This window comes from Puma concolor, chromosome C1 (assembly GCF_028749965.1).
Source record: "Puma concolor isolate L17-30 chromosome C1, mPumCon1.1.hap2, whole genome shotgun sequence".
Taxonomy (NCBI): Eukaryota; Metazoa; Chordata; class Mammalia; order Carnivora; family Felidae; genus Puma; species Puma concolor.
Window position 1 is genome coordinate 15,501,393 of NC_141674.1, and position 26,496 is coordinate 15,527,888.

Consider the following 26,496-nt stretch of genomic DNA (forward strand, 5'->3'; position numbering starts at 1 on the left):
TAATTCTATTAATTTTTCTCAACAATAACCCTATTCCTGCCCCAGTGTTCACTTGTATAAGGTACCACATTCATTCAGTTACTCAAAGCCAAATCCCTAACATCACCCTTCAGTCTTCTTCCTCCCACATCTCACATCCACGCTACCACGCTATCCTATTGCATCTATATACCAAATCCCGCCACTAATCTTTTTCTGCTACCATCTTAGAGCAAGCCACCATCATCTATCTTCTGCCTGTTTTACTTGAACAATCACTTAACTCATCTTGTTTCCACTTCACCAACACAGCCACCTGCCCTAGTCACAGTCTGCTATCTATATAATAGCTACAGTCGCCTTTTAAAAGGAAATTCAGATCTACTGCTCTTAAGTTTCTAATGGCTTTCAATTACATTTAGATTATAATAATCCAAATTCTTACCATGCTAAATAATGCCCCATCTAATCGGATACTCCACATACTTCTCTGAATTCTGTTGCCACCCTCTCTACTCCACACTAGTTTCCTTACAATTCTAAGATCACACGAAGCACCTTGCTATCTCTGGGCCTTTGATTTTTATTCTTTTTATCATTTATTTTTGTTTATTTTAGAGAGAGTGAGCAGGAGAGGGGGCAGAAGGGAGGAGGGAGAGGAAGAGAGAGAGAGAATCTTAAGCAGGCTCTCTGCAGACTCGGGACTCAATCCAATCACCCTGGGATCATGACCTGAGCAGAATCAAGAGACACTCAACCAACTGAACCACGCAGGCACCCCTCCCTGGACCTTTGCACTACAGTTCTACTAGAAATGTACTTTCCCTAGAAATCTGCAAGACTCACTCCCTCACTTCTTACCTCTCTATTTATATGCCTTATTTAGATAGAACTTCCCCTGAGAGCCCAAGGAAAATCGGAGTCCAATCATTCTCTATCCCTTTATCATGGCTCATTTTCATCAAGGCTCTTATTACTACCCAAAACTATATTGTGCATATAGTTGTTTACTTTCCTTCTATCCCATGGAAAGGTACAAACTCTATGAGTACAGAGGGTTTGGTTTACTCACTACTACATTCCCAACACCTACATAGTGCCTGACACACATTAAAAGCTTGAGATATCTTTGTCAAATGTTGACTGAATACTACATTCTCGTTAAAAAAAAAAAAAAAAAAAAAAAACAAGAGAAAGCCATTTATTATTTAAGACATGTTTCAAATAGCAAAGGAAATGCTAACATTATAATATAAACTGACAAAATATAATAAAGTATCTTATACAGAGCCTACAACACAGAAAAAAAAAGACAAAGGCAACTATATCAAAAAAAATGGTTATAGTAGATGCCTCTAGAAATCACTTAACATTACTAAAAATTTTCATTTTCTTCTTTTACCTATCTTGACTGTGAAAAATAACTGAATGGCAAAGCTGCCCTTATGCTCAGTACTAACAAAACAAACAAAACCCTCTGGTCTATAGAAAGTTTATGCTAGAAAAAAAACTTGGAAGGTTATTTTTCTTTCTTTCATTTATTTATTTTGAGGGACAGAGGGAAAGCAAGAAAACAAGTACAAGCAGGGGAGTGGAGAGAGAGAGAGAGAGAAAGAGAAAGAGAGAGGAGAGGATTCTGACTCGGGGCTCGAGCTCATGAACCACAAGATCTTGACCTGAGCAGAAACCAAGACTGATGCTTAACCCAATGAGCCACCCAGGTGTCCCTCTAAAGGTTATTTTTCCATGTAAATTGAAGTTTCTCAATTACTAGGAAGATCAAGCAATTTGTTATACGAACTGAGTCCATTTTAAGAGTCAAGGGGTTCAAAAAGTAATTTACAAGTGTTAACTGATCTACACTAGGAATAAACTGAGATTTATTTCAGAAAAACCATCCTACTCATTCATGCACAATAGAGTTCTAACTCTTTAGGACAATCTTCAAACCTCCCAAACCCATCTATCGCATCTCTACTTCTGCTACAAAGCCTAACACATATGCCACACTAAGCCGACTACTGGCCATTCCATTAAGAATGCCTCTGAATTTTAACTTCCTAGAAGGTTTTTTGCTCCCCTACTCTGCCTAGAGAAATCCTATACCTTCCAGCTTAGTGCCACTTCCTCAGTGAGGTGACTTCTTCCTTTCCCATATATAGTATCTTTTTTTCTCTTATCAAAGGTTCTTAGGGGCGCCTGGGTGGCTCAGTGGGTTCAGCGTCCGACTTCGGTTCAGGTCATGATCTCATGGTTTGTGGGTTTGAGTTCCCCATCAGGCTCTGTGCCGACAGTTCAGGGCCTGGAGCCTGATTGGGTTCTGTGTCTCCCCCTCTCTCTGCCCCTGGCCTGCTCACACTCTGTCTCTCTTTCTCTCAAAAATAAATAAACATTAAAAAAATTAAAAGAAAAAAAAAGGTTCTTAACCTTGGGCCGATGAATGGCCTAATAATCTTTGTGAAATTTTGAAATTATATGTAGATACCGGGTATACGCTCTTTTTTGAGAAAAAAGCACTGTGACTACACTCAAGATTGTAAAAGTAATTCATAACCCAAAAGGATAAGAATCATTGCTTTATCATGCCACTTTAGATCAATTACAATTATTTATTTACTCCTCTTTCTCACTACTCTGTGAGGTTTTTCTAAGTTTATTATCTTGAGAGTGAGAGAGAAAGAGAGTGCATGTGCGCACACACCCAACTGGGGGAACGGAAGAGAGAGGGAGAGAGAGTCCCAGGCAGACTCCTCACTGTCAGTGCAGCGACTGATGCAGGCCTTGAATTCACAAACCATGAGATCATAACCTGAGCTGACATGAGACACTTAACCGACGGAGCCACCCAGGTGCCCCACTCTGAATTTCTTTTAAAGCACCTTATCGATATGGTAAGGAATAAATGGTATGATGAGCTGAAATGCTTAAAAGATAGGTCTGATTGCTCAGTTTTCCCTAAATTCCCTTAGGCTCACTTTAAGACACCTGAAATCCGCTTCTAATTTTATTACCTTCATCCTCTAACTTTTAAATTTCCCTCCATTTATGAATTTGAATCAATCATTTAACATAAAAAGTTTAACTTCCTAGGGGCGCCTGGGTAGCTCAGTCCATTAAACATCGACTTCAGCTCAGGTCCTGGTCTCAAGGTTTGAGAGTTCGAACCCTGCTTCAGGCTGTCTGCTGTCTGTGCAAAGTCCGCTTTGAATCTTCTGTCTCGCTCTCTCTGCCCCTCCCCAACTCTCTCAAAATTAAATGTAAAAAATTAAATTTCCTGGATTAAAACCAATGTTCTCAGGGGCGCGTGGGTGGCTCAGTCGGTTAAGCGTCCGACTTCGGCTCAGGTCATGATCTCGTGGTCCATGAGTTCGAGTCCCGCGTCGGGCTCTGTGCTGGCAGCTCAGAGCCTAGAGTCTGTTTCAGATTCTGTGTCTCCCTCTCTCTCTGACCCTCCCCCGTTCATGCTCTGTCTCTCTCTGTCTCAAAAATAAATAAACGTTAAAAAAAAATTAAAAAAAAAAAACAACCAATGTTCTCATTTCTAAACTTTTTGAATTTTGTTATGTAATCAAAGGGAAAAAGAAAAAGTTTTGAAATTAAAAAAAGTAAAATAAAAAAAATTTTTTTTTAAATATCCAAAAAGAGGGGCGCCTGGGTGGCTCAGTCGGTTGAGCGACCAACTTCGGTTCAGGTCATGATCTCGCAGTTTGTGGGTTCAAGCCCCGCATCAGGCTCTGTGCTGACAGCTTGCTCAGAGCCTGGAGCCTGCTCCGGATTCCGTCTCCCTTTCTCTCTGCCCCTGCCCCTCTCACACTCTGTCTCTGTCTCTCTCAAAAATAAATAAACATAAAAAAACAAAACAAAACAAACCAACACTTTAAATATCCAAAAAGAAAATTAAAACTCAATATCCTAAAAGAATCACAAGACAAGGACAGAGGTAGATTTATGGAAAGATGAAAAAATACAAAAAAAGGTGACAGGTGTATGAGCCAATCTATCTTAAGACAATGCTTGTTTCATATTCACTTATTAAATTAAGATGATGGGGGAAAGACCTAGTCACCCTTCTTATATTATATACACCTATTTCAGTTCAGGGTTTTCATTTAATTTTTGCCAAAAACCTTTCACATGCCAATCAAACCAACACTATTGTGACATCAAACGCTTATGTGCAAGAAGTCATCCAATACGACCAGCAATCATGAGGTACTCACCGTGCTATACACTGCCGGGACGGCGGGAGTGAAGAGTCGATCCTCGAGAGGCTGCTGTGCAGGTCCTCTAGGAATTCTAGAAGAGTGAGTTAAGGATAAGAGAACTCAAAAATGCCTTGCTGTAGCATTAGCAAAAATTTACCATCCTAAGATTCTGTCCATGACCCAAGTTTTGTCACGTAATTACTAAGGCTACTCATTTACTTCTCCACAAAAACGGAAAACAAATATTTCAAATTTCTTCATGTAACCAGATAAATCTCTCCAAGTGATTCCCATGATAAACGTTCCATGGCAACTCAAAACAAACAAGCCTCCACACTTTAGGTCCATGATGAGAATCTACCACCTTTACTTTCTAGAGAAAAAGACTAAGGAAGTATGAGCAGGACAGCCAGAAAGATACATGTAAATTACCGAAAAAGACACAGTCTCTTCTGCTAACTGCAAAGGAATGACTAATATAATTGTTTCCTGGTTTTTCTATGTTAGTTGCTTCTTTCCCTTCTCCATTATTTCCCAACCAACGCATTAAAAAAACAAACAAACAAACAAACAAACCCACAATGGCTCTCCAGCATAACAATTAAAATATTCCAGCATGTGGCCAGGATATTGTTAAAAGACAAAAGACTATCATTTTACTCAGCTTCAAAAGTAAATGATGTGAGCTCCTTCCACCTGGTGATGAGAGGTGATATTTCCCCTAAGAATGTCAACAACAACAAAAAAGAACAGCAACCAAAAGATTAACAGCAATTCTCTCCACACAGTGGGATTACATAAGTGTATTGAATGTTTCCATAATAAAATTTTTGAATCAGTTAAATGTACTATTTAAGAGGACTAAAAATATAATAAACCCAAAATGAAACAGAATGCCTCCCTAAACCTATCATTTCTCCTATCATTTTCCTTTCTAATTCAATGAAACATTTTAGAAGACAAAATACCAGCTACGATTAATAATTTTATATGAATGAATGACCACAAGTTACAGAAATCCGAATCATTAAAAGTTAAATTCTTTATACGTAAGTAGCAACAGTTTGTTGAGGTGGGAGAGGGAAAATAAAGCAAAAACCATCCATGGTTTAGCCACTCAAAATCAGTAACACTGTACCAGTCTCTAGACAATTCTTTAAACTAACCACCTCAGACCACACAGTTCATCCCCTACACATAAGAAACTGATTTCAACTACTGCAAGAAATAACAAAACTAAAACATTTCATACAGGAGCTGCTTCTTTAAAACTTTATATATGTTTGCAATGTAGAAAGCATAAGACTAATAATAAGTTCCAGGACAATAGTCCTTCATTATGAGCTTGTCGATTCTTTCAGAAAGAAGATTACCCTTGGCTGGAATAAAACTTTCTTTGAATTATAGTTCTGCACCACAGTCACATGAATGGTGGAAAATATGAGGCCATTCTTTCTTCTGCAAAGCCAACGACTTTTGCTTCTTCTAGCTAAGGCTAATTCTCACCACATGAGAATAATCTCAAATGAGAGTCATCAGTACTATGCCCCCAAAAGCTGAGACATGCCATTTAAGCCTTACAAAAGAAGGTTAGGGGTTCCTGATTTCTATTAGTTATTTTATTGCCTAACAATACAATTATGAGATTTGTAAAGAGGCAATCATATATTTGGCCAAGAGTCCCACTAACAAACATTCTTCTGGTCCACAAATAATGTTTATTTTGTTTATTTCACTCTCTGTAAACCACCAACAGAATACTACAGGTTGATAAATTGTTTCTTAAAAGAACGTTGAAGTAAAAATTCTTAATTTTAAAACAAAAACATAATTCTATAAAAACAAAAACTGAAAATACAAGTCAGGAGATCTAAATCTAAAACAGGCTGCAAGCCTAACCAACTATGTTGTCTTCACCGAACCATTCCAAAATATCTCTTATAAACTGAGAATCAGCAAGAAGTAACCTGCCCCAGTTAATAAGGCTAGGTACTCAGGCCAGATCAAGTCTTCCTGAATTCTAAAAACCACTCTCTTCCTATTATATCAATATGTCACGAACAGAATAATGACCACAACCTGGTCAAACTATGGTTGCCCCTATCTATATGACAAAACTAAATGAACAGTTCGTCTCATAGAAGAGTCAATGGAGTGTCACCCCAAAATTTCTAGAAAGTCCCAAATTCTTGGCCTAAACTGAATCATCTGCCCAATGGCAAATGTACACTTATTAATACAGACTTGGCAATTACTGTATCAAACTAAGTCAGCTTATTTTACAGAGCATTTTTTTCCTATCACATATCTTCATAAATATGCTAAAAACCACTAAATTGTACACTTTAAAAAGTGTGAATTTTATAGCATATGAGTTATATCTCAATAAAAAATTTAACTTGTGGGGTGCGCCTGGGTGGCTCAGTTGGTTAAGTGTCCAACTTCGGCTCAGGTCATTATCTCGTGGTTCTTGGGTTCAAGCCCTGCGTCCAGTTCAGTGCTGACAGCTCAGAGCCTGGAGCCTGCTTCAGATTCTGTGTCTCCCTCTCTCTCTGCTCCTCCCCTGTTCATGCTCTGTAGCTCTCTCTCTCAAAAATAAGCATTAAACATTTTTTTTTAATTTAACTTCCTATATTTTTGCTTCCTTGCAAGTAAGTTATTTAGCCCCTCTTTCCACTAAAAACAGCCTCAATAAACCAGACTCAAATAGGCACTAGGCATTTTCTCCATAAATAAGTTAATTCGAAGAAATGACGTGCATGTAAAGCTCTTTCACAACAACATACTTCCTCCTAATTCTGCCTGTAATTAAGCTTATTACCAGCTTTCACCAAGTACTGTATCTCCAGCATACATCACTGGATATTTACTTATTTACTTTTGAGCTCAAGGTAGCAAAAAAAAAAAAAAAAAAAAAAAAAAAGGCTTCTCAGAGTACCATTTAAAATTCAAATTCAACTAATGAACAGTGATAATATGCATGTGCAGTGCTTCAGAATATGTTGTTTTTTAATTTTTTAAATCTCAATACTAAAACACAGTAGGCATACTCACTTGACATTTCTGCGGTTCAAACTACTATGGACTATACCATTAGGAAATATAAGCAAAATCATTAGCAAGACCAGAAGGAAGGTATATAATAACTGAATTAAGATTCTAAATAGAAATACAAATGGAAAATATTTTTTTTAATTCCGCACGCTCATTTTCTAATAAAAAATGTAAGAAATAAAATTTGAAGACTTAAGAGTATTAAAGCACAACACACTCTAAATTGATTATTAAACAACTCACTACATACGCTCCACATTAAATGTCAATTAGGCGGATAAAAATTTTTCAAACACAAGATTTCGTCAAAGAAATCCAAAGACCAGTGAGATTATATAATGATCTGAATGTTTCCTGCTTATGTCAGGAAAGAAAGAAGGGACCAGTAATTTTTTAATTTACAGATGTGTACTGGGGGTGCCTGGGTGGGTCAGTCGGTTGAGCGATCGACATCGGCTCAGGACTTGATCTCACGGTTTGTGAGTTCGAGCCCCGCGTCGGGCTGTGTGCTGACCGCTCAGAGCCTGGAGCCTGCTTCACATTCTGTGTCTCCCTCTCTCGATGCCCCTCCCCCACTCATGCTCTGTCTCAGAAATAAATAAATATTAAAGAAAATTTTTTTTAAACTTACAGATGTGTACTGAAATTTCATGAATGATGAACTCTCATTAGGATGAAGTTTCTTGCTCAATGGCAATTGTATCTGACCCTGAGTTTGACCTGTAGTCACTATCTCCTCAAAAGGTTTTATCTTGAGAAATTAGAAAATAATCAATGAAAATCAACAGAAATCTTCCTCCAGTATGCTAAAACACTAATGTTCCATTTACAACTCACAGCTGAATGTTCCTAAACTTTACCCCAATCCATTATAAGAAAAGCTAGGAGCGCCTGTGTGGCTCAGTCGGTTAAGCATCCGACTTTTGCTCAGGTCATGATCTCATAGCTTGTGAATTCGACCCACACGTTGGGCTCTGTGCTGTCAGCACCGAGCCTGCTTTGGATCCTCTGATCCCCTCTCTCTGCCCCTCCCCTGCTTGCTCTCTCTCTCTCAAAAATAAACACAGGGGTGCCTGGGTGGCTCCCTCGGTTAAGCGCCCGACTTCGGCTCAGGTCATGATGTCACGGTTCTTGGATTTGAGCCCCACGTTGGGCTCTGTGCTGACAGCTCAGAGCCTGGAGCCTGGTTCAGATTCTGTGTCTCCCTCTCTCTCTGCCCCTCCTTTGCTCATACTCTGTGTCTCTCTCTGTCTCTCAATAATCAATAAATGTTAAAAAAAAAACTTTTTTTTTTTTTTTTTAAAGAAAAGCTACTCTCCCAAATCAATGCTTACCATAAGCAATATTTATAGTGACAACCTCAAGTTATTATTGCCTCACTGAAAGTGAAAGCAAGGGTACAAATCCCATTGCACAAATTACTTTAGAGAAGACACAGGCAACCGATTTCAGGAGATAAAAACAAATAAATGAAAAAGATCTTTTTCTACATTATTTCTTATTTAAGCTTTATGGCAATATGGTAATATCAGTCAATTTACACCTTTCTCCACTTTCTCTTTTTTTGTTGGGATTTTATTTTCAAGTAATCTCTACACCCAGCGTGGGTCTCAAACCTACAACCCGAGATCAAGAGTTGCATGCTCTACTGACATGCCAGGCATCCCTCCTTCTTCAAATAGAGTTTTGATAACAATAAAGGAAGAGAACATGTATAACATAAAAGGATAAGGGCAGAATTTCTATACTACACTCTTTTCACATACAATTGCTTTGGAAATAGCTACATTCCATTTAGTATTATTTCCACTTAATTAATATTGAATATATTAATATTGAATATAAATTCCATTTAATATTAATATAAATATCCCATTAAGGAAGGGATATACCCTTTAAAAATTAAAGAAATGCAATTTAAATAAACTAGCATATCTTGAAAATAAACCCTAAAAAACAAAATTTAACCTACCTTTATAAAGGAGATGCACTAGCCAAAACTGGAAAAACACACTGTCTACATAAATGTAAATATAAGAAGCAATCCCATGTCACTGTTTATCACACAGAAAATTGTCCAGATTAATTCAGAATGTTTCAAAAAAATATTTTAAGAGTCCAAAATTTTATTATTTGAAGAGTTTGAGATGTGCTGCATATAAAAACTGACTAATTAGTTATAGAAAGCTAATATAAAAAATAACGCCCTCTTGCTCGGACAACTGAATAGACATGCAAAGGAATGATGGTGGGTTGCTTACTTGACAAAAATTAACTCAAAGTAGATCAAAGACTTAAATGTAAAGGCTATAACTAGAAATTTTCAGAAGTAAACATGGAATAAATCTGCATGGCCTCATATTTGGCAATGGATTATTAGATACAGCAGCACCAAAATCAACAAAAGAATAAATCATACTTCAACAAAATTAAACAGTACTGTACATCAAAAGACAGTATCAAGAAAATGGAAAGACAACACATAGAATAGGAAAAAATATTTGCAACTCTTATGTCTGATAAGAGATTTCTATCTAGGATATATAAAGAACTCTTACAATTCAAAAATAAAAACACAAATAACCCATTATTTCAAATGGAGAAAGGATCTGAAAAGACATTTCTCCAAAGAAGATCTACAAATGGGTAAAAAGCACATGAAAAGATGCTCAATATAATTAGTCAACCGGGAACCGCAAATCAAAGCTGCAATGAGATACTACTCCACACCTACCAGGAAGGATGGCTATGATCAAAACGCCAGAGTCAGTGAGAGTACAGAGAACCCTCATATACTGCTGGTGGAAACGTGCATTTGTGAAGCCACTCTGAAAAACGGTCTGTGACAGTTCCTCAAAAGTTTAAACACTGAGTTACCATATGACCCAGCAATTTCACTCTTGGGTATATACCCATGAGAAATGTAAACATATATCCCTGCAAAAACTTGCACATTAATATTTATTTACATGCACTATTATTCCTAATAATAAAGGTAGAAAGACCTCAACTGTGCATCAACTGATGAATGGAAAGCATAAAAAAAATATTATTTGGCAAAAAAAGAAACGAAGTACTAATACATGCCACAACATGGATGAATCTTGAAAACATGCTAAGTGAAAGTCACAGAAGACCACATATTATATGATTCAATTTTTATGAAACGTTCAAAATAGGCTATAAAGACAGAAAGACTAGTAGTGGCTTAGGAGTAGAGAAAATGAAGAGGGAGGGAGCTGATAGCTAAGAGGAATGGGGTTCCTTTCTAAGGAGATAAAAATGTTCTAGAATTGACTGTGGAAATGGCTGCACACATCCGTAAATGCACTAAAAACCAGGGCATTGTACACTTTAAATGAGTCAATTTTACGATATGCATATTTTATCACAATAACGTTTTATTTAAAATAACCCTTTCCGGGGCGCCTGGGTGGCGCAGTCGGTTAAGCGTCCGACTTCAGCCAGGTCACGATCTCGCGGTCCGGGAGTTCGAGCCCCGCGTCGGGCTCTGGGCTGATGGCTCAGAGCCTGGAGCCTGTTTCCGATTCTGTGTCTCCCTCTCTCTCTGCCCCTCCCCCGTTCATGCTCTGTCTCTCTCTGTCCCAAAAATAAATAAACGTTGAAAAAAAAATTTTTTTTTAAAATAAAATAACCCTTTCCGGGGCGCCTGGGTGGCTCAATCAGTTGAGTTTCCAACTTTGGCTCAGGTCATGATCTCACAGTTTGTGAGTTCAAGCCCCACGTCGGGCTCTGTGCTGACAGCTCAGAGCCTGGAGCCTGCTTAGGATTCTGTGTCTCCCTCTCTCTCTGCCTCTCCCCTACTTGTGCTCTGTCTCTGTCTCTCTCTCTCTCTCTCTCAAAGATAAATTTAAAAAATAAGATGTAAAAAAAATTTTTTTTTTAAATAACCCTTTCCTACACTGGGAAAAGCTTCATAAAAGATAAGGACTAGGGGTGCTGGGTGGCTCAGTCAGTTGGGCATCCAACTTCGGCTCAGGTCATGATCTTACAGTTTGTGAGTCCCAACTCCGAGTCAGGCTCTGTGCTGACAGCTCAGAGCCTGGAGCCCACATGGGGTTGTGTGTGTGTGTGTGTGTTGTCTCTCTCTCTCTCTCTCTGCCCCTACCCCACTCATGCTCTCTCTCTCCTTCAAAGGTAAATAAACATTGTAAAAAAATGAATAAAAAATAAAGATACGGACTAGAGCTATAGAAAACTGTGTATCAAAAAGGGAAGCAAATTCCATAATGGAACCCTCAGAGGCTAACAGTAAAGTATCCTCAGCTAATTGCTACTTACATAGGTGATACCAAAGAAACAGCTCATCTCAAACCCAAGCATAAAACTGTGCTGAAGGGTGACGCCTGGGTGACTCAGTCAGTTATGTAACCCACTCTTGGTCTCGGCTCAGGTCATGATCTCATGGTTCATGTGTTCAAGCTCCAAGAAGGGCTCTGCACTGTAATGCGCATCCTGCTTGGGATTCCCTCTCTCTCTCGCTCTCTCTGCTCCTATTCGGCTTGTGCATGTACACGCTCTCTATCAAAATAAATAAATGAAGGCAAAAAACCCACAAAGCTGTGCTGATTAGATTAATGCATGTTATAATTAAAGATGAAACAGACAAGACTGAATTAATTTAAAGTTGTGAAGCGCAGACCTCATAGACATCAAACGTGTAAAATATGCCACAAAGAATGATAACCCTGAATGACTCTACTCAGCAAGTACAGAAATCTCAGGGATCACAAGGTTAGTAACTCTGGACAAAAACAGAACAGGAACTGTATTCTCAAACCTAAACACTATGACAAAACTACCCCTGCTACATACATACATACATACATATATATATATATATATATACATATATACATATATATATAAATGGACACCAATGTTCTAAGAAAACCAAAATTTTCTTCATTGCTCTATATCATTTGCCATTGAAACTGCAGAGAAATAGGGGTGTCTGGGTGGCTCAGTCCGTTGAGCATCTGACTTCAGCTCAGGTCATGATCTCACAGCTCATGAGTTTGAGCCCCGCGTTGGGCTCTGTGCTGACAGCTCAGAGCCTGGAGCCTGCTTCGGATTCTGTGTCTCCCTCTCTCTCTGCCCCTAACCCACTCACATTCTGTCTCTGTCTCTCTCAAAAATAAATAAACATTAAAAAAAAAAATTAAAAAAAAAAGAAACTGCAGAGAAATAAAACTAGCCATTTTATTCTTTCAATTCAATTTAATGTTGGACTGTTAATTTAGGTCCAAAATCCCTTATTGGAATTCAGAATTTTTCCAAAGATAGAAAGTTAATACAGTTGTTACATTATATAACATCTCCAGCAGGGTCTACGGGCAATACTCCTTAATGAAACACATTTATCTCTACTGCAAAATATATAAATATTCAAACTTCTGGCTTTCTGGCAAGAGTTTTTACTAATCTATGAGAAAAAATGAGTTTTCCAGACACTTTTGATTTTGGAATTGCAAAGTGCAAACAGCCCATACCTTCTTTCCCATTGTGTTTCTGCGCAAATCTGTTTCTAGAAACCACTATATGAATGTTAACAACTAGGAACCATTAAACTATTTTTTTTACAAATCTGAAAACTTTAGTTTCAAAGTGCTTGGCCAGAAAAGCCCTTGCTCTGGCTCTGGTTTTCTACTAACTCAGAAACTGATTTCCCGACAGTCACATTTAAGTTTAACCAAAAACATAAGCTGCTTAGATGGGGGGTGGGGGGGCAAGGATCAATATTGTGAAAGAATATAGCTGCTGACCATGCTGTTAATCCTTCTACTCAAGACAAAAATACAAACTTTCTATGAAACAAAAAGATACACATATGAAAAATGAATATACTCACAATTTCAAAGTTTTTAGTTCTCAAGTTTTTAATTCTAAGACAAATATTTAAGTGTTATACTAACACACAATTCAGATTAAAACAATCCATGTGACAAAGAAAAGGCAGAAGGTAACAAAGTAGACCTCTTCCTTCAAAAATGTCTACCTTGAAGAAATTTCATTAAGAATGATGAAGGGCAGGGGCGCTGGGGTGGCTCAGTTGGTTAAGCGTGAGACTCTTGATTTCGGCTCAGGTCATGATCTCAGGACTTCGTGAGCTTGAGCCCAGCATGGGACTCTGTGCTAGCAGCACAGAGCCTGCTTGAGATTCTCTTTCTCCCTCTTCCTCTGTCCCTACCCTATTCATGCTGTCTTTCTCAAAAAAAAAAAAAAAAAAAAAAAAGATGAAATGTAGTTAGCAATTCCATTTGTATCCTACATCTGAATCACTCAAATGGCCTTAGATAATAACCAAATAAAATATGCTGATATGCCAGATTCCTCTGGATATGGATCCAGATAATAATTGGTAGGGAATACACATTTGACAGATTTTAAAAGTCATTCTCCAAAAAAGAACTGAATGAGCTAGTCATTCACATACAACAAAAGTCAGCCTTCACTAGACATTCCACTGCTGGCTACAAGCTGTTAATAGGTAGAACTCTAAAATTTTCAAGGAGGTGACATTTACCTGAACTGGTAGAGCATTTTTAAAATGTAATATGAAGATGAGATCATAATTGCAATGTTCTGAAATTCTACTAGAACTTAGGTTTAAAAAGAATCATGGCAGGGGCGCCTAGGTGGCTTGGTCAATTCAATGTCCCACTCTTTTTTTTTTTTTTTAATGTTTATTTCTGAGACAGAGGGAGGGAGGGAAGGAGGGAGGGGGGGAGGGAGAGGGAGGGAGGGAGGGAGGGAAGGGGAGAGGGAGAGGGAGGGAGGGAGGGTAGGGGAGAGGGAGAGGGAGGGAGGGAGGGAGGGAAGGGGAGAGGGAGAGGGAGAGGGAGGGAGGGAGGGGAGAGGGAGAGGGAGAGGGAGGGAGGGAGGGGAGAGGGAGAGGGAGGGAGGGAGGGAGGGAGGGAAGGGAGACAGAGTGAGTGAGAGAGAGAGAGAGAGAGAGAGAGAGAGAGAGAGAGAGAGAATGAGAATGGGCAGGGGAGGGGCAGGGAGAGAAGGAGACACACAATCTGAAGCAGGCCCCAGGCTCTGAGCTGTCAGCACAGAGCCTGACATGAGGCTCAAACCCATAAACCATGAAATTATGACCTGAGCCAAGGTTGGACGCTTAACCAACTGAGCCACCCAGGCGCCCCTGAATGTCCCACTCTTGATTTCAGCTGAGGTCATGATCCCACGGTATTGGGACTGAGCCCGCATTAGGTTGCATGCTGACAGCAGAGTTGGCTTAAGATTCTCTCCCTCTGCCTCTCGGCCCTGCTCACACACTCTCTCTCTCTAAAATAAATAATAAAAGTAGACGGGTGAAGGAAAAGAACAAAAAATGGCTTATAGGTGCTTTACCTTGAGCAGTGACATAGACAATGGTACTATTTACCAAAACCGGGAAGGAACAGGTTGAAGTAGGGATGAAAAGGAAATTAAGAGTACTGAAATGCCTACTGGAAATGTCAGGAGACACAATAACAAAAATTAGATATGTGAATATGTAATTAGGGCTAAAACTCTGACCTAAAGATACAAAACTTTCAAAATTCATTAACATGAAACTAATCTTTAAACCCAATAGAAAGAAAGGAGGCAAAGGACCTCAGACCTGAGGGTGAGACACAGGATAGATCAGCAAAGGACCCTACCTGTAGCCACTGAGGTGGGACGAAAACCAACAGATGCAGTGGTACTGTGGTAGCCAAGGGCCACACCACTACTCATGGGAGTGAACAATGAGTCCAGAACACTCTCTTTACACTCTTACTGCTGACACACCTGGACAAAGACAACCAACACACAGGCCCTCCAGAAAGTCCTGAGAATCAAGTTTCAGACCACACAGGCTGTTATAGTTAGCCAATGTTATAATAAAAACCACCTCAGCATTAAAAAGGGGGGAGGGGCCTCTGGGTGGCTCAGTCTGTTAAGTGTCCTACTCTTGGTTTTGGCTCAGGTCATGATCCCAGGGACAGGGGATAAAGCCCCAGGTTGGGCTCTGCACTGACAGGGCAGAGCCTGCTTGGGATTCTCTCTCCTCTCTGCCCCTCCCGCTCATGTGCACACATGCTCTATCAAATAAATAAACTTAGAAAAATATGTATGAATAAATGTAAACTATTCTGGCATACAGTAAGACTCTATAAATGTTAGCTATCATAATGGTTACTTAAAAAAAACTAATTGTGAGGGGCACCTGGGTGGCTCAGAGGACTGTGTGTCTAACTCTTGATTTCTACTCAGGTCATAATCCCAGGGTCGTGGAATCAAGCTCCAAGTCCAGCTCCGCGCTGAGCAGGGAGCCTGTTTAAAATTCTCTCTCGGGGCACCTGGGTGGCTGAGTTGGTTAAGCGACTGACTCTTAGTTTCAGCTCAGGTCATGATCTCAGGGTTTGTGAGTTCAAGCCCGCTCCTCATCAGGCTATACACTAACAGTGTGGAACCTGCTTGGGATTCTGTCTCCCTCTCTCTCTCTGCCCCTCCCCTGCTCGCTCTCTCTCTCAAAACAAATAAGTTAAAAAAATAAAAAAGCATCTTGTAAAAAAAATAATAAAATAAAAATAAATAAATAGGGGTGCATGAGTGGCTCAGTTGGTTAAGCGTCTGACTTCGGCTCAGGTTATGATCTCATAGTCTGAGAGTTCGAGTCCTGCGTCGGTCCCTGTGCTGACAGCTCAGAGCCTGGAGCCTTCCACATTCTGTGTGTGTCTCTTTCTCTGCCTCTCCCCCACTCACACACTGTCTCTTTTTCAAAAATGAATAAACATTAAAAAGCAATTTAAATAAATAAAATTCTCTGCCCCTCTCCCCTGCTTCCTCTCTCATTTTTATGTGTTTATAGTCACAAGTCTTGTTAGTAAGAGAATCTGAGTTCTGAGGCTGCAGGGCACTCCACAAAACAGCTATACTCTCAATGTGTTTGTCAAATGTACAAAATTTTATTGATGAAACAAGTGATACCATTAGTGTTATGCATTACTACAGCTATACATACATATACATACAAGGCACAAAAAATGTTTTTTAATTTTTTTAAAGTGGGGGGGAATCAGTATTTTCTGACTGCTAAGGAAAGGAGACTGGATAAGAGTAAAGTTATACTGAGTTTTATTCAGCTATATATACAGCGATAGTAAGTTATTTAAGTTTTTCTGACTTAGGTTTTAAGTGTCAAGATTCACTTTGACCCCTCAAGTAGGTTCCTAGATATTTAGGTAGAGAAAAGTTAACATGGACCTTAAAGGTAAATAATAAGGGGGGCACCTATGTGGATCAGTGGGTTAAGAGCCTGACTCTTGATTTTGGCTCAGGTCATGATCTCACGGTTCTGACCGTGTAGGCTTTGTGCTAGAAATGGAGTCTGCTTAAGATTCATTCTCTGGGGTGTCTAGGTGGCTCCGTAGGTTAAGCGTTCAACTTCAGCTCAGGTCATGATCTCGCAGTCCGTGGGTTTGAGCCCTGCATCAGGCTCTGTGCTGACAGCTCAGATCCTGGAGCCTGCTTCAGATCCTGTGTCTCCCTCTCTCTTTGCCCTTCCCCCACTCATATCCTGTCTCTCCCCATCTCTCAAAAATGAGTGTTCAAAAAAAAAAAGGACTCATTCGCCCTACCGCCACCCGGCACCCAATGCATCACGTGCGCACACACACTCTCTCAAAACAAACAAACAAACAAACAAACAAACAAACAAACAAAAAGCAGGCTCAGTGCAGAGCCTAACACCAGCTCAACCTCATGACCATGAGATCATGACCTGAGCCAAAATTAAGGATTGGATGCTTAACTGAGTTACCCAGGCACCCCCAAGAAACCACATTTCCAGTAACAGCTGTGTCTGAGATCTAAAATAATCCTGGTTCTACAGAATACATGTGCAATCTGTTGCTCAGGAAGTGATTACCAAATTTACTTAGATATATTATCTGGTTTACAAACATAGTAATTGTTTTTTAAGATTTTTTCATTTTATTTTTTATTTTTTAAATGTTTATTCATTTGTGAGAGACAGAGACAGAGCATGAGTGGGGGAGGGGCAGAGAGAGACAAGACTCAGAATCGAAAGCAGGATCGTCAGCACAGACCACGATGCAGGGCTCGAACTCGCAAACCTTGAGATCTGACCTGAGCCGAAGCCGGATGCTTAACCAAATAAGCCACCCAGGTGCCCCTAATTTTATTTTTAAGTAATCTCTACACCCAACGTGGGGCTCGAACTCACAACCCCAAGATGAAGAGTCACCTGCTCTACCAACTGAGCCAGCCAGACACCCCCAGTTTAACACATATATAGACAGATATAACTTTTTCTACCTTTGTCTATTTCACTGGTCATTAGTAAGATTATTGGAGAGTGGAGCAGGGAAGAAAAGGCTGATACAGCTTGCTGTCATTTATTACTCCATTATAGCCTTGCAGTGTTAGTCACTATTGTTTAATAAGGCAAATATTTCATTTTATTATGAATTTATGAACATAAAGACTTAAATACAAGTACAAATGTAAATTCATAAATACATTAAAAAAACAAATTTGTATCACCTTTCTTTTAAGAACAGCAACAAGGGGCACCTGGGTGGCTTAGTCGATCAGACTCTTGACTTTGGCTCAGGTCATGATCTCAGGGTTTGTGGTTTGTGAGTTACAGCCCCATGTTGGGCTCTGCACTGACAGAGCTGGAGCCTGCCTGGGATTCTCTCCCTATCCTTCTCTCTCTGCCCCTCCCCTGCTCACACTCTCTCACAACAAATAAACTAAAATAAAATAAAACAAAACAAAATAAAATAATAAAAACTGCAACAAGGCTTTTATTTTCTCTCTCTCATTTTTTTTTTCCCAACTCTGGCTATAGTAGTTTGTTTTCCCGTTATTTTATCTTATTTATTCCTTGCTTTATCCACCATGGGCTTGAGGCGGCTTACATCAAATAAAATACATATAGAATATTTAAATGAAAGTAAATGAGCAAATATGACAAAGACTGGCAGTCTATAAGGTCCCACAATATTGCAAAATAAGCTAAAAGATGCTTATCACAGGCTTGGTGAACATAAAATTAACAGAAACGTTGATACTTTTCACTTGTATAAATATGTATAAAGCATCTATGCTGCTATCTAGAATTCGCTTTGCCCCAAATATATCATTTCATCATAATAGTTACTGCATAACTTAACTGGAAGAAGACATGAGTTCAAGATAGACTATGTAAAAGTGACAAATTACTTTTTAATTCATATTTAAGTAACTTCTATTTAAAGAACATGAAAAACATTCCTTTTAGAATTGAGGCCATGAAAATTAGCAGAGCTACCAAGTTTCTTAGCATATACAAATAAATACAATATGTATGGATGAAAGCATATATTTATAGAGATATAGAGTCTTGCATTCCCACATTTAACTTACACAAATTCAACCAAGCCACAGGGAGGGCAGAGGGGAACAGAAATACAGGAAAATGTGCATAATGCTGACTCTTGCCTTTCCCCTCAAGGAACATATGCTCCAGAGTCCGCATGAGATCTGCGATCGAAACTGACTAATATGTTTGGTTCCCAAAGTATGGCTCTAATGTTGAAGTACCTGTTTGTTGTATAACCTGGCTTCTAAATAATGTTGAATTGTCCAGTGCTCAAACAGGGAAGTACAACCTGGAAGAAAAAGTGACTGCGCTGGACTTACTGAAACACAGTATGGTAATATCTGATACCACACCTTTTTTAAAAGAGACTTCTGTAAGGCGCCTGGATGGCTTGGTCAGTTAAGCATTGGACTTCAGCTCATTTCATGATCTTGAGGTTTGTGGATTTGAGTCCCACACACTATTAGGCAGTGTCTAATAGTAAATGAGTTGGCTGCTGTGTGTGAGATTTGCTCTATCTCCTTGGGGAGAGGGGTTGTTTGTACACGTGTGGGACTGTCGTTTGCTTGTCATTACTGAGAGGGGAGTGATACCATCACTTAACGTGGAGGGACCAGAAAAGCTGAATGTAGTGCAGTTCAGGGCAGCTCTGCTGTCAGCGCAGAGCCTGCTTCAGATCCTCCCTCTCCCGCTCTCTCTGCCCCTCCCCCCTCCCACGCACAGGCACTCTCTCAAAAATAAATAAAAAACTTTTTCAAAATTTATTTTTAAAAATGAGACTTTTTTTAAAAGTTTATTTTGAGAGAGAGAGAGAGAGAGAGAATGAGTTGAGGAGGGAGAAAGAAAGGGAATCCCAAGCAGGCTCTGCACTGTTAGCATGGAGCCCAACGCAGGGCCTGATCCCATGAACCTCGAGATCATGACCTGAGCTGAAATCAAGAGTCAGATGCTTAACCGACTGAGCCACCCAGGCACCCCGAATCTGAAACTGTATTAAGTTTACAGTTATAATAATTGTTCTATATTGCATTTTTTTATAAGAAATTTTTTTTTTTTTTTTTTTTTTTTTTACTAAGTTTTTTTATTTTGAGAGAGAGAGAGAGAGCAAGCACAAGCAGGGAAGGGGGAGAGACAGAGGAAAGAGAAAATTCCAAGCAGGCTCGCTCTGTCAGAGCAGAGCTCGAAGCAGGGCTCAATCCCATTACCTGTGAGATCATGACCTGAACCAAGTTCAAGAGTCAGACGCTTAATCGACTAAGCCATTCAGGCGACCCTACATTGCATTTTAAATGGATCTTACACCTATGCATAACTTTGTAACATATGCATTAATCACCTGGGAAATATCGGTGCATTAAGTTAGCCAGATTTTCCAAATGGTGTACTATTAAAAACCAAACCTGATTTCACCAGTAAAGTTTATTAAGCATTGGGAAGCTGTCAAATTCATGATGGCACATACAAGTTTCCAATATTCTAATCTTCACTTCAAACCTATAACTTTATTATTGGCAACAGTCTGCCTTAAAGCGACAAGCACACTCACTGATTTCTGAAAATATGTCTGCTAAATATCCAAGTCTAAATACAGTTGGTCATTCTTTCAAGTAAAAATGGTGTTACATAGGGGTGCCTGGGTGGCTCAGTCGGCTGAGCGTCTGACTTGGGCTCAGGTGATGATCTCACAGGTCATGGGTTCGATCCCTGCATCGGGCTCTGTGCTGACAGCTCTGAGCCTGGAGCCTGCTTCGGATTCTGTGTCCCCCTCTCTCTCTGCCCCTCCCCTGCTTGCACTCTGTCTTTTGCTCAAAAATAAATAAAAAACATTTAAAACAAAATGGTGTTACATATAAAAGTGGTTAGTGAAACTGATATAACACTTTATTTGTTAGCTATACTGGAATTAAAATAAAAAACTTCATCAAAAAAAGTGATTAGTTCTGCCTCCAACTCAACTTTTCAGGATAAAACCACCACTGAACAACTATGTAACATGCCACCCGTTCCATCACACAGAATATTAAGAAGATGTATACTGAAAGGTCAAGATTTAATAAACTGAGTAAGTTTTACTGTTTCATGAAAGATATTAAGTACAAGAAACAAACAAAAAAGACATTAAGTGAAACTGGTGCCTTTTCTTTCTTTTCCAGAATGTGTGTTGGTGAAGAACACAATCATTACCAGTACAGTTTGGTAGCACTACCTCGATTCACGCTAAGGCACCAGCAGTTTCACCCACAAATGATTCTGCACCATCACGAAAATGTCAATATTAAGTGAAAAAGGCAAAAGAGTATCTCAGAACAATTATTAAAACAGTTCTGACCTCTCCTCTGCTTCTATATAGCATACCCTAAGAAAACCACACTCACACAGGGCCCCCTGAGGCCAAGAGCAGAATTTCAACAGTATTACTGTCTGTAAGACAAGTCCTAGAGCATTGTAAATCTAGGTAAGCAGGCCAGAAGCACACTGCTTCAAGTAAGTAAGGGCACCAGAGAAACCCATTAAGTGTAGTTATACTAAATTCATGCAAAAATGGTCATCAAATGGAGTCATGAAAAAAATCCAAAGGGCTTTTCATTCATACTGACAGAGAACTACTGTGCATTTGAGAAATGAAATATGATTAGTCATTAATGTTCTTTCTGGGGAAAAAAAAAGAATAAACTGGTATTTATGCTGGAACGTATTCTGTTAGCCCTAGTAAAATGCTAAAATAAATGTAGCAATGGCAGCCTTTTCTACTGTTTCCCCGGCATACCCATTCCATCTAGGCCTCAGCCCACAGTCATGTAATTCTCCTTCTTCACCTCATCCTTAGGATCTAACATTGTAGGACCTTCTAATAGGATCTAACTCATCAGCACAGTTCAAAACACTAGAAAAACGAAGACTCTTTGCTCTTCCCTTCTCCTGAACCTCTTCTCTTTTCCTCTAGCTTCAGGTTTAAGTAGCTGAACACTTATCCCTCAAGAGATGACTGTCTGGAATGGGTACAGCAACTGGGACAGACCAAGCCAGTGGCTCCAATTCACTCCAAGAGCTCAGAGTTGAACCACAAGCAATCCACACAAAGCCCTTTAATCTATAAACTAGAACCAACAATTTCAGCCAACACCAGGTTTCAAAGAACTTGAACATACTTCAATTTGAAACCCAGAATTTAACTGAAATAGATCAGTTGGGAATATGTCAAAGAGGTTTATGACAACAGTTCTAAAAACTCTTTAACTCAAGGGGCGCCTGGGTGGTTCCGTCAGTTGAGCATCCGATTTGGGCTCAGGTCATGATCTCATGATTTGTGAGCTCGAATTCAAGTTCAAGCCCCACATCGGGCTTGCTGCTGTCAGCACAGAAATCTGCTTCAGATCCTCTGTCCTCCCCTCAAAAATAAACAAACATAAAAAGAAAAAAAAACACTGAACTCAGAAGGCAGTTTATTCACATCACAGTCTAAAGTACAAATTTGATTTTAGCATTCCAGTTCTTTTATTTATTACCTGTGTGATTTCTGGGGGTGTTACATTTAACATCTTTTTTTTTTCATGTTTTATTTTTGAGAGAGAGCGAGTGAGCGAGCATGAGCGGGGGAGGGGCAAAAGAGACTCAGGGACAGAATATGTGAAGCAGGCAATGCTCTGAGAGCAGCAAGCCTGATGCAGGGCTCAAAACTCACAAACTACAATATCATGACCTGAGCTGAAGTCGGACACTCAACCAACTGAGCCACCCAGGTGCCCAACATTTAACATCTTTAATACAGGTCTTCACCTGGAAAATGAGGACAATAATAGTACCTACTTGGTAGAGTCGATAAACAGTTTAAAGGATTTATTTAAGACATTTAACCCAGTGCCTGGCATATGTTAGAAGCAATAAGCCACTGCCAATACTAAGACCTCCAAGAGCAATTCCTCGTTCTAGCATACAAATCAGAATAGCAGCTGAACCAATGACAAAATAAAAGAGATTTTCCCTCAGAGTTCAACCAAATATTTATATAACAGCTTAAGTAACATTAACTGTGAAGAAATTTTCACCATGTTATAGATTACATTTCCTTTGTAGGGTATGTGACTACCCAGCCTTACCACCTAAACATCTAGTACATGTATTTAATACTGAGATTATTAAACAGAACTTAAAATGCTCACAAATATTTTCTACCAGACACTGTATAGTGTCAAGTGTAATGAATTGCGACACTAAGTTTACCTTAACAAATGACTTGTCTACGAGGAAAATTTGTGACAGATAAGGAAATAAAAAATCATAAACTTTCACAGAACACCGATGAAAAGACAGGATTCAATAAAATCCTCCAAAATCTCTCAAGAATACAACTATAACAGGGGCACTTGGGTGGCTCTGTTGGTTGAGTGTCCGACTTGGGCTCAGGTCATGATCTCACAGTTCAGGAGTTCCACCCCACGTTGGGCTAGCTGCTGTCAGTGCAGAGCCCAATTTAGATCCTGTCCCCTTCTCTCTGCCCCTCCCCTGCTCATGCGCGTGCGCTCTCTCTCTCTCAAAAATAAACAAAGGGACACCTGGGTGGCTCAACCAGTTAAACATCTGACTCTTGGATTTTGGTTCAGGTCACGATCACACGGTTCATGGGTTTGAGCCCCTCATCTGGCTCTGAGCTTGGAATTCTCTCTCTCTCTCTCTCTGTCTCTGTCTCTGTCTCTCTCTCCCTGCCTCGCCCCTCCCACTTGAGCTCTCTCTCTCTCACACAAAATAAATGAACGTTAAATAAATAAATAAATAAATAAATAAATAAATAAAATTGTGAAGTGTGCTCCAGCTATATCTGATAAAGTTTCCACATCCAAAAGCAATGTTTTAAAAATAACTTTCGCTTATTTCACATTGATGGTTTACTTTTATAGAAGTAAAATGTAGGACAAAGGCAACACTATCAACTTTTTCCTGTTAACTGGCACAAGAGTCATTCTTTGCATAATCCATGTAACTGTCTAAATTCTTGACTTCATGTTATCTAATAAAACATAAAAACACTGAGTAATTTAAAAGCCATTTGACATTAGTGAAAAAGATTCTGGTCTATATTTCATGAATAAATATCAAGCATCAACAATGAGTTAGACGGGATACAGCCATACAAAAAAGTTCATTTTGACTTTTGAAATGAATGACAAAGAATAATTTCAACAAGATCAAGTCCTGAACAATGGCACTTAGGCTGCAATGGCACTTTATCAAAAAAAAAATCACCAGAGGAAATGAAACTTTGCTTTTCTTTGCATTTTTCATTACAAGATACTGGATTTTTCTTTTGTAACTATTTATTTTCAAGTAAGGAGGTAAAATTCTAAAACTGATCCTGTTGCTGCTGCAAAGTAGGAACAATGAGACTGGGGGTGGTGAAAGAGAAAGGCCTAGTGCAAGCCCTAACAAAGGCCCAGCACACCGGCTAGAGCTAAGCTCCCCAGAGTATGAAAGCACTCTTTGTCTTTCTGGTCAATGCAAGACCATTGAATGTCCCAGTATATAGTTAAAAAAAAAGGGGGTGGGGGGCAGGAGAAGAGGGAGGATGGGAGTTCTGCCTCTTTAGGGGATGTCTCCTCAGCTGCCTGGGTACAATAAGGATGAAGGCTGCAAAGGCACAGAAAAGCTTCCAAGCATGCAGTTACCCAGTCTTTGTCTATTAACACAGACCAGCAAGAAGGACTCATGTGCCCTGACTACACTACGTCTCACTTTACCCCTAAACAAAAGTCTAGGAACTGCATTTCTATTTCACACTGATCCTTAAAATCCAGTGCATTCAAAAAACTACAGAGGAAATAAAGTCTTTTGGCTTCCAATTTGGACTCCAGCAATAAAAAATCCCCTCCCTTTACTTGAAGAGGCATCAGAAAAGTTCAAATTAATAAAGACATTTTTTTTTTTTTTGCTCCAATGTTTTTCAAAACGCCAAATAACCAAAGGAGGTTCTCTAATGAAGGCAACAGTTCAATGTTTAACACAAGCTCACAACAGTGACCTCACAATTCAATTCCAGTATACTATACTTAATATACTTTGAAAACAGTAAACCCTCAGGGTGTGGACCATAACCATGTTCCTCACTGTCATAACTTAATGAACTGAAGGAAGGTTAGTGAAAGAAGCTATCACAGTTTAATAAAATTTGATTGATAACCCACTGTAAAATTATCTATGAAGCTACAACTGGCATAAGACACCAATTCCTTTCAGGTTATAAACAAAGAAAATCTTGGGGGTGCCTGGGTGGCTCAGTCAGTTGAGTGTCCGACTTAGACTCAGGTCATGATCTCATGGTTTATGGGTCCAGGCCCCACATCAGGCTTGCTATCAGTAGAGAGCCCACTTAGGATCCTCTGTCCCCTTCTCTCTCTGCCCCTTCCCCACTTGCGCGCTCTCTTAAAAATAAGTAAAACACAAAAAAGAAAAAAAAACGTTGGGGCACCTGGCTGGCTCAGTCAGTGTAGCATGGAACTCTTGATCTTGGGGTTCTGAGTTCAAGCCCTAATAATGGGTGTAGAGATTCCTTAAAAATAAAATCTCTAGCGGGCGCCTGGGTAGCTCAGGCAATTAAGAGTCTGACTTCAGCTCAGGTCATAATCTCATGGTTCACTGAGAGCCCCACATAGGGCTCTTGGCTGTCACCATGGAGCCAGCTTTGGATCCTTTGTCTCCCTCACTATGCTCCTCCCCCAGTTCATGGGTACGCGTGCGCTCTTTCTCAAAAATAAACATTTTTGGGGCACCTGGGTGGCGCAGTCGGTGAGGCGTCCGACTTCAGCCAGGTCACGATCTCGCGGTCCGTGAGTTCGAGCCCCGCGTCTGGCTCTGGGCTGATGGCTCAGAGCCTGGAGCCTGTTTCCAATTCTGTGTCTCCCTCTCTCTCTGCCCCTCCCCCGTTCATGCTCTGTCTCTCTCTGTCCCAAAAATAAATAAACGTTGAAAAAAATAATAATAATAAATAAATAAAATAAACATTTAAAAATCAAATAAAATCTTTTTTTTTTTTTTAATTTTTTTTTTTTTTCAACGTTTTTTGGGACAGAGAGACAGAGCATGAACGGGGCAGGGGCAGAGAGAGAGGGAGACACAGAATCGGAAACAGGCTCCAGGCTCTGAGCCATCAGCCCAGAGCCCGACGCGGGGCTCGAACTCACGGACCGCGAGATCGTGACCTGGCTGAAGTCGGACGCTTAACCGACTGCGCCACCCAGGCGCCCCTCAAATAAAATCTTTAAAAAGAATGTTGATCAATAGCCAAATTATGGAAAGAGCCTAAATGTCCATCAACTGATGAATGGATAAAGAAATTGTGGTTTATATACACAATGGAGTACTATGTGGCAATGAGAAAAAATGAAATATGGCCTTTTGTAGCAACGTGGATGGAACTGGAGAGTGTGATGCTAAGTGAAATAAGCCATACAGAGAAAGACAGATACCATATGGTTTCACTCTTAAGTGGATCCTGAGAAACTTAAGAGAAACCCATGGGGGAGGGGAACAAAAAAAAAAAAAAAAAAAAAGAGGTTAGAGTGGGAGAGAGCCAAAGCATAAGAGACTGTTGAGAACTGAGAACAAACTAAGGGTTGATGGGGGGTGGGAGGGAGGAGAGGGTGGGTGATGGGTACTGAGGAGGGCACCTTTTGGGATGAGCACTGGGTGTTGTATGGAAACCAATTTGACAATAAATTTCATATATAAATAAAAAAATAAAATAAAAAAAAAAAAAAAAGAATGTTGATTTGCTTGAAATACACACAGAGAAAGTTAATATGTCTTCATCGCTGGAAATTTTCACTTGAAAATCCACTCCATGACTAAGATTTTATATATGCATATGGATGACTTATGCAT

At 39.6% G+C, this 26,496-nt stretch overlaps 1 protein-coding gene across 9 annotated transcripts in view; it reads right to left on the minus strand.

Moving 5' to 3' along the window:
- Nucleotides 1-26,496, minus strand: part of EIF4G3 (eukaryotic translation initiation factor 4 gamma 3) — a 315,852-nt gene that overhangs the window by 228,544 nt on the left and 60,812 nt on the right. For all 9 annotated transcript variants that reach the window (XM_086715926.1, XM_086715923.1, XM_086715919.1 and 6 more), the window contains one exon: nt 4,200-4,275. The gene's annotated coding sequence lies outside the window, so the exon portion shown is untranslated. The remainder of the gene's footprint in view (nt 1-4,199; nt 4,276-26,496) is intronic.